Source organism: Cynoglossus semilaevis, chromosome 2, assembly GCF_000523025.1.
Source record: "Cynoglossus semilaevis isolate Cse_v1.0 chromosome 2, Cse_v1.0, whole genome shotgun sequence".
NCBI lineage: Eukaryota > Metazoa > Chordata > Actinopteri > Pleuronectiformes > Cynoglossidae > Cynoglossus > Cynoglossus semilaevis.
The window spans coordinates 15,784,827-15,793,696 of NC_024308.1; positions in this window are offsets into that span (position 1 = coordinate 15,784,827).

Here is an 8,870-nt window from a genome sequence, read left to right on the forward strand (position 1 = left end):
AAGTTTTCCTTCCTCTTGGGAGACAAGTGACGCAACCACACTTTAGGAAAGCACTCGATGAGGTCAAAGCAGTGTTTTGGAGGTTCATAAACGGCTGAAGTCACGGGACTTCCTACGGACTGGCTCCAAATTCTCCCTCTGTTCCAGCAGAACGGTGAGCAACATCACACAGACAAAGGTGGGGGGGGGACGGGACAAAAACAGGAGAAGCACTGCTAACTCTGTTATTGCACCAGTGTGGGGAAAAACACACATTCCAGGAAATCTCCCACTTCCTGCCTCCAGTCTCCTGACTCCAGCAAGGCTGTCCTACTCATACCTGAGCGGCTGAGAAGTCTCTGCGGTCCAGGAGGACATTGATATTCATAAGAGGAGAAACAAAAAGGGAATTCCCAATAGAAGTATTCAAGTAGAAAAAAATTAGTTAAACAACAGCAAGTGGGAAAAAAAAAAGAAAAAGACGCCAGGACGACGATGTGGGGGAGCTGGTGCTTGCATGGTTAATGTCACCAGTCTTTACATCCCTGATAAGAACGTCGTTCACTGAAGAAAGTGTGGGACCCCGCAGAGATTAACATGAAAGAATACTATCTCCCGTGGGAGTAGGCGAGGTGCAAAAGGACTGGAAAAAGTTCACAGTGCGGTCAGAAACCCGGCAGATCCACGGTGGCTCGCAGACAAGTGTGATGCAACAGGGCCCTCTTGAACCGACTTCATGAGAAAGAGAGATTTAAGAATTCAGAATAAAGGAGAGAGAGAGAAAAAGAGAGAGAGAGAGAGAGACGCTGCTTTTCCCGTCTGCTGAAAACACACACGCAGAACAAAGAGGAGTCATCGTTCCACCCCGAAAGAGGAGAGTATCGTTTATGATGACAGCTGCAACTACAAGGAGGGAGGAAAAAAACGAAAAGTCAAAATTTCTCTTGTCACGTATGTGAGTTTTTCTAAAGCTTTGTGCGCTCTAGGAGAACTTTCGCCAGAATCAGCATTTTCTTTCCCCCCCCCGCCTTTTTAACTACAACAGGCTCCAGAACCAGAAACCTGAGGAGGGTTTGAATTTATGCTGCGGGGCCAGAACGATCAGTTGTAACTCCATAAACATGAGGGAGAATTAATGTGGTTTGAAGCAGGTCTTTAAAAAACAGAGAGCGTGCACTTAGTCGCTGAGTGTCCTAATAAAAGACAACAGTGATGGATAAGGGACACATCAGGTCATCTCTGATTAAATGGCCACTCTCTCGTCTCCTTCATGCGACTGACGCCTTTGTCCAAAGAACCAGATCTGCCCTTCTCCCCTTCTGCTATTATGTCATGTCTCTGCTCCTCACATCTATTGTCGTGGCTGATGTTATAGTCTCTCTCTCTCTCTCTCTCCCTGTGTGTGAAGGAGTGACATCATTAGTTTTCCAGTAAAGTCCAGAGCGGCAGACAGAGACTCCGCCTCCTCTTCCTCTCTCTCCTCCTCTTTGCCACTTCACAACAAAGCAACAGTGATATCAGCGAACACAATGTCAACCTGTTTCTCTTCTTAATTATCTTCAAATTCTTCCACTCTATATTTTTTTATATAGTTTGTCACTCCTTTTTCTACATTTAAACAACAAAAACGTCCATGTTTCCCCTCTTTGTTTGAATGCAAAGAAGCAAATCAGAGATGATCACTGTCTCAGTATGACGAACTGTGCTCTGTTTTTGTTTGAAAAAGACGATAATGCCAATATAGTGTGCTGAACTTTTTAAACATGCATGAATGAAGACAAAAGCCAATTTCAGTAACTCTAAGAAAATCATGTACAGAAAGCTAACAGGCATGGGATATTACACACTGGTCATAGCCGTGTAGTGGTTATCCTGCGTGCCTTACACATTTTTCTTACACAGAAGGTCAGTTTGCAGAGGAACGACATACTTTATGGCGCCTCCTGTGGCAGTCCGTGTACACTGCAACACAACAATTTCATTTTTAATTTCAATGTTTTTGTTTCTTCGGTTAGTTAGGTTTGGTTCGTGCCGATCACCCATACTCCAACACGCTTTCATGAGTTATGAGTATTTCATATAGACATTAGACATTTCTTAAACCTTTAAGCTTTACACTCATGTCCCCACAAGGACAAAAAAAATGTTACCTAAAAATATAGCCACAAGTATAGCTATACCTAAACAACACACACACAGAGAATTCTGAAGTTATTTGATCAGATAAACACAAACACTCATGAACCAACACAGTGTCAATCCAATCCATATACTGTATGTGGTGTCTTTCTGACCAGGTTATGTACATTTACCCTGTTGTTACCTTTGCTGGGGTGACAGAGACAAGGCCTGCCATATTACACTGTCACAGTTAGACCTGAGATCAAAACCCAGTTCAGAGCTGCAGATGAATACACACTCTGACATCCAAATAACCACACGACCTCACGTTAAATGGTGCACTAATGTGACAGCATTACAGTCTTCTGGGTTTGAGGTTTGAGTAAACTTTGACGAATGTTTTTTTTATGGGAGTCGAGCAGTTTATTTGATAAATGACCAGGTTATTGCCAAAATCCGGTCCTTTCCTGTTCTTCCTAACCGCTAAATATATTAGTGATTACCATGATTTTCCATGGTTTTAAAGTCAAATGAGGAAATCAGTTGGTACTAGTGTCATAGTTTTTGATGCGCGCTCATGACGCAATTATGACGCAGACAGGAGTTTTGACATACCGCTGCGTATTCATTCTCAGAAATTGGTCTTTTAGCATCTAACCAAAGGCTAATTAAGCTAGCTATACTGCTATATCCTGCTGTTGGACAGAATCACCTTGACTTAATGTTAAAGTATAAGTACATCTGTGAAGTCCAATAGGTGGGTTTTTACTTTTATAGCCGTCGTGAGGTCGGTTTAGGGGTGTTAATTGGTGGGTTTTAATGAGTAAAGCCTTAACGTAAACCAACAACTATACCACACAGCCACTTCATGAATAACAATCCTCAAAGAAACCGGTCTCAACTGGATGGAGCCAATGAATGGACATTTGTTGTCAAGTCATCAAAGCACATGACAAGGAAGAAAAACACAGAAAGAAAAAAAAAAAAAAACAACAAAGTGTCCTGACCAGAAACATATACTTCTCCAAAAGACAATAAAGAGGAAGGAGGAGTGCTCACTCAGCTATTTGCCTTTTTTCAATGGAAAACAAGTCATCAACAACCCCGCCGTCCCCCCAGCAACCTGCACGCTCATGCTCCCCCTTCCCTTCCTTCCTTCCTTCCTTTTGACACTTTTTCCCTGCAAAGAAGCCACTTCTACTCTTCTAGAAAACGAGGTTATTGAACTTTCTACATGTAAAGATCTCTCGGTGCTCATTGGTGATCTCATTAATTAATGAATATTCCCTAGCGTGGAATCGGAATTGATGAGAGAATAGGATTATTAAATGCGCCCAGCACTTGATCGAACAGGTTGAAAGATAGTTGTGCACTGACGACGCAGTGCAATGCACTGAAGTAACCTCTCGAGATCTCTCTATCATTCCGTGCGTGCGCTTTTGAGCAAACGCAGTTTCCCCTCACTGTCACTTTCTGACAGCTGCCATCCTTGTTATTCACACTCTTAGAGTTCAGGTCTGATGATTAAATCAATTTATTTCTGAATTTTATCACTCCTTATTTGACCCATGTCGGCCTCTACCTCATTGATAAAGTGCTGTGGTTACTGACACATCAGCGCTCCTCCCTTCTCTCTGACCTGCACTGTGGACCTGAGAGCAACAGCGCAGTAAGATGATTACAGGGAGGTATCTTAATGCATTTATTACCACCATGGTTTCATAACCTCCTTTAGGGAGATATGACAGTAAAAAAAAAAAAAAAAAAAAGACGTCCCCGTCCATAGACTTTAGCACCAACATAACACACAGAGGTTACATGGGTTCTAGGAAGTGTTTGACATAGAATATGGAATGAAACCATAACTAAATCTATTGATTACGCATTGGATGACGTCAATGTGGGCCAAAATTTGCAGAATCTAGAATGAACACAGGGGTCCTCGACTTACAGATTTCTGTTCCTGTGGTGCGACGAAATTCAATTTCTGTCGTAAATGTGAATGTGTATGTCACTCACCGCTAACATGAGACCAAAACACCTCTACCTACTCCAAGTAGGACATAATGATAACGATAATAATATTAATAATAATAATTAACATTAGTATAATCATCGTTATACTTGGTGAACTCATTGCAGCCTATTGAGTGGTGTGCCAGACTAAGGCTTAGTCCCACTTCAAACGTCTTTCTGTTCTTGCACGTGTTGACATCAAGTGACCCAATTCTTTTGGAGGACTTAGTACAAGCCTCAAAACAGGGAGATTTATTAGGGGCACGCGCCAGAATGCTTACGAGATTATTTGTTTTTGAATAACAGGATTCAAAGAAATGAATATTCCCGTCAAGAATATATCCCTGTCACTGACTTTTCACGAGTCACCTGTCCTGTAGGGGTAAAATTCTACCTCAACTCCAGTTGCAAGTGATCCCATAAAATAGGTCAAAATCTCCAGTTTAATAATTAGAATAGATAAGGTTGGCCTAAATACTACTATACTGGTTCATTTAGTGTTCTTGTTGAGTATCCTGACAATAATAATGACTGACAGCTATGCAGTTAAGTCTCACTTCTCATAAAATCTGAGTGCATCATTTCTCAACAAACGTGTTTTCACTTTAGCCTTACAACTGCGTGTGAGGACATGTAAAGGTTACCCGTCACTGTTGCTGAAGACTGTAAACAGCAGCTTATAGCTCCCATTTCAACTGTATGGGAACCAGTAGAGAAACTCTACAGACTGTGATTGGTTGCATTTCTGTTGGACATCCCCCGGTTGTGCAAGAACTGAAGTTACAGATACCATTTTCGATCTTGTCCCAAAACAGCTTTCTGGTAAATGACAAGATAAAAAAACTGTATATGAACAACCATAAATATTGTTGACATTATTAGCTTTTGATGATTTTAACTAGTTAGGGACAGGAGAAACAGTTATGTGGCTTTTGACTTTTTTTCCTGATGTGTGCCTGATTTAAAGAGAAGGTTCAGTTTTTTTTCCCAAAATATGGGAAAATCCTCACAGAGTTACAAGGTCTCACGTGGCTGCCAGTCAGTACACACCGAAAATGCTTTTAGCCACTTAGCCTACTTCACTTTTCTTCTTCTCACTGCTCCCTTTACAGTCTGATTGTGTTGAAGAGTCATCAATTTTATAAACATGAAGAGGTTAGGAGGTTTCACAACACATTCTTTGATAAAAAATGCCAAACAAATACCAAAGTGACAGTAAGGGTGTCATCAACGCAGGGGGGCGGGGGCACCTGGGGAGCCCGCATGGACCACATAAGGTGGACTGAACCCAGTTGAACACATGATGTTCAACTGGGTTCAGTCCAGTTCAGTTACCATGGTAAGAATTACATCTCCTACAGTACATCCCAGAACCTGACAGAGCAACTTTCATTTATTATTATTATTATTATTATTACATTATGTGTGTATCAAAAGACATAGCCCTGTATTAGTGTTTGCTGTCCAGTCACTAAATACTTACAATACAATAGTTATCCCTCTATGTTCCACTGCCTGACACACACAAACTGGTACTTCACTTAATACCGCGTACCTTAACCTTGACCTTAAGGGTATGCCTAATCTTAATCCTGAACCTAACTCTGATAGTGCTCCCATTCTAATCAAAATTCAAACCAAAGTTCAAACCACAAAATGCCCTTTTAACTTAGCTAAAGCAGCTTAAGCAGGAACCGGAAAACTGTCCCCACAAGGACGAAGGGTACAAAACACAGCACAGCAAAAACAAAAAAACAATGTCAGCACGAGTGTAACAATACCTACACCAAACACACATACTCAGATTATTGTTTTATAATAAATAAGTTGAACAATTCAATAAGAGATCTTGTTCTCATATTTCCCTATTTAGTTTAGTTTATGGAGATGCATCTTGTGGACTAAATTTAAAAAAAACTGCTGAGCTTTTTTTTCCTTAACTCAGACAGACACTTCTTCTGCCCTGAGCACAAACATTTCATTTTCCCTTCCCTGAAACCCTTCACTACATCAAACAATCCTCTTCTACCTCTCACTCCATTTTTACTACATGTTTATAACTCCCAGCTTTGTTTCTGTATCTTGTCAAACTGCCGGACACTTTCCACTCCCATCCCTAAATCTGTCAAAACCAGTGATAGCAAAAGCTCTCTGAACGGCAGACAGTTCAGGAGGGTCGTTCCTGTGACGGCCGACATCTGCAACGTGTTGGGGAAGACTTTGACTCATGGACGAGACATAGTTTTTTTTTTTTACTGACCCAATGTCGTTGGCTGCTCTCTGGGTACCGCGGCTGGAAGCTCTGCAGAGCGACACCTCCTTCCCCTTCCAATAGTAAGGTGCATTCCTGGTCGGGGCAGTGGTGGTGGGGTCCTGTGGGCCAGGGCATAAGTGTAGCCAGCGGGAATTGTGAAATCATGCTGCTGACCACCTGGATCAGCGGCATGGGTGACAGGGGTAGCAAGGCATACTCCAGTTTGGACAGCAGATTGGATGAGGACCTCTTTACAGGGATGATGGACTACAATGGAATGTCCTTCTCCTTTTTAGTGTGGCTGTCTGTCTTTTAGTCCAAGCTGTGGCTGAAAACTCTCCTTCTCAGTCGTCTTGTTCTCTTTAATTCTTCTTTCTTCCCCTGGCCAACAGTCTTCCCTCTTCTTTTTTTTTCCCTCTCAGCACTTGTTGAACTTAACTGTTGGCAGCTCTGAGTGATTAAAGCTCATTGTCTCTCTTTCTCTTTAACCTTCTTCTCTCCCTCACTCCCCATATTCATCCCAGCCAATAAGGGAGGAGTTGGATGTTGGTGGACCCACCCCCTCTAAAAATCTGTCATCTCATTAAAATAGGGTTAAAAGAAAGTGGAAGAATGTCCAGAAGAAAGAAGAAAAACAGAAACTCGGACAGACGTGCCTGAGGGAATTTTAGATTTTCTCTATTTCTTATTTTCACACAGTTATATTTGCCTGCTCTATCTTTACATAATTAGATAACATTCTTGGAGTGTAAAACAAGATGCTTTTATCTGTTAATTTTAAACAAAGCGTTACTCATTACTGACATTGAGCCGTGCAACATTCGTGACCACAGGACAAAGGTCAAACTATAATAAATATGTAACACCTAAGGAAACGTGTATGGTGTGCGTGTGTGTGTTGAAAAGAGAATAAGGTAAGAGAGAAAATGAAGTTCAACTTCTAAGAGCCAGTCATGTGGTGAACACTGCTGCTGCTGTGAAGAGGATTATCTGGGACCAGGCAGTGCCAACATGAACATAAACATGCACACAGCATTTTAACAAGTATCATTTTCTAGTATTTACCAAAATAATAAATTAATTAATAATACATGCATGCATATAATTCGGTGTATTGCTGCAGTACCATCTATATATTTCAATTATTAATATGGAAAAAAATGTCATGATAATATATAAAAACCTAAAGTTCAGCTGGAGAGAGTTGGTGGATTTAGTCATTATTCTGCATCCTGACGGTGGCTCGAGTTGCTTTCAAGGGAAACTCGTCTTTTGGCAAAATCTATTTGACAAAATCTATTTGACAATTGTGTCCGTCAGCTGTAGACTACCATATTTTCCGGACTATAAGTCACACTTATTTGCATCCTTTGGCAGGGTTTGCAACTTATAATCATGTGCGACTTATATATTAAAATATATAATTTCACGTTTGTTATTTTCACACTGACAGCCTCTAGAGGGCACTCTAGCTGGCTGATGTGATTTGTTCTCTTCGTTATGCTTTTTTTTTTTTTGTTTATACTCTTCGTTATGCTTTTTTTTTTTTTGGCCGGTGTGACTTATACTCCGAAGCAACTCATAGTCCAGAAAATATGGTAGTTTACAGTATATGTATACTATATATATATTTTAAATATGAAATAGAATTACACATGAATTCTATTCTTAATTCCAGACTAAGTCAATATGTCGATGCATGAATGCACCCCTTCTCTTAATTCCAGACTAAGTCAATATGTCCCCACAACAATAGAGTTTTTTTTTTCACTCAGCATTGACCTCCATTCATTTAGAAAATCAATATCCTTCACAAGAGCTCGGTAATGACTAACCTGTTTTGAAGGATTTCACCATTAGAAATGAAAATGAAAAGTATGACCATCACCATTTCCAGTAATGATTGACTCGGTATAAAAAAACTATTGTTTTGCGTAATTAGGTGAAATGAATACAATTTTCTGCTGAAGTGGTAGGAAACTGATGACTAAGAGTAACATACGCACATGGTCTTTACTTCCGCACTGAATACGTGCACAGATCCACGCACGCGCACATGTATGCACACAAGCACGTGTACGCAACCACATGCAATATGAAAAGTTAATATAGTACAATGAGTGAAGAGAGGGTGTTGAAAAGCCTCTGTGAATAAACAGCCTGTAAAAACAGTGATGTCAAGCAAACATCCGGTGAAGTTACTGTACAGCAGAGGCTTATGGTTCACTGCACCTGTTCAGGCCAAGACAGTAGGTCATCTTCTAAACTTCTACTGCCCTCACATCCATTCTGATACAATATTGCATATTTTTACAACTTGCTAGTGGTACTGTACATACAGTAGATGTTTGAATGAAATTTCTTAGGAGTTACTAATAGTTTCCTCCCCTTGCCTGATTTCAACATCTATTGCAGTGCTCATCAACCTGTGGCCCGCGGGGCAAATCCTGCCCACCGAACCATATATCTACAACTGGATTTAAAAAAAAAAAAAAAAAAA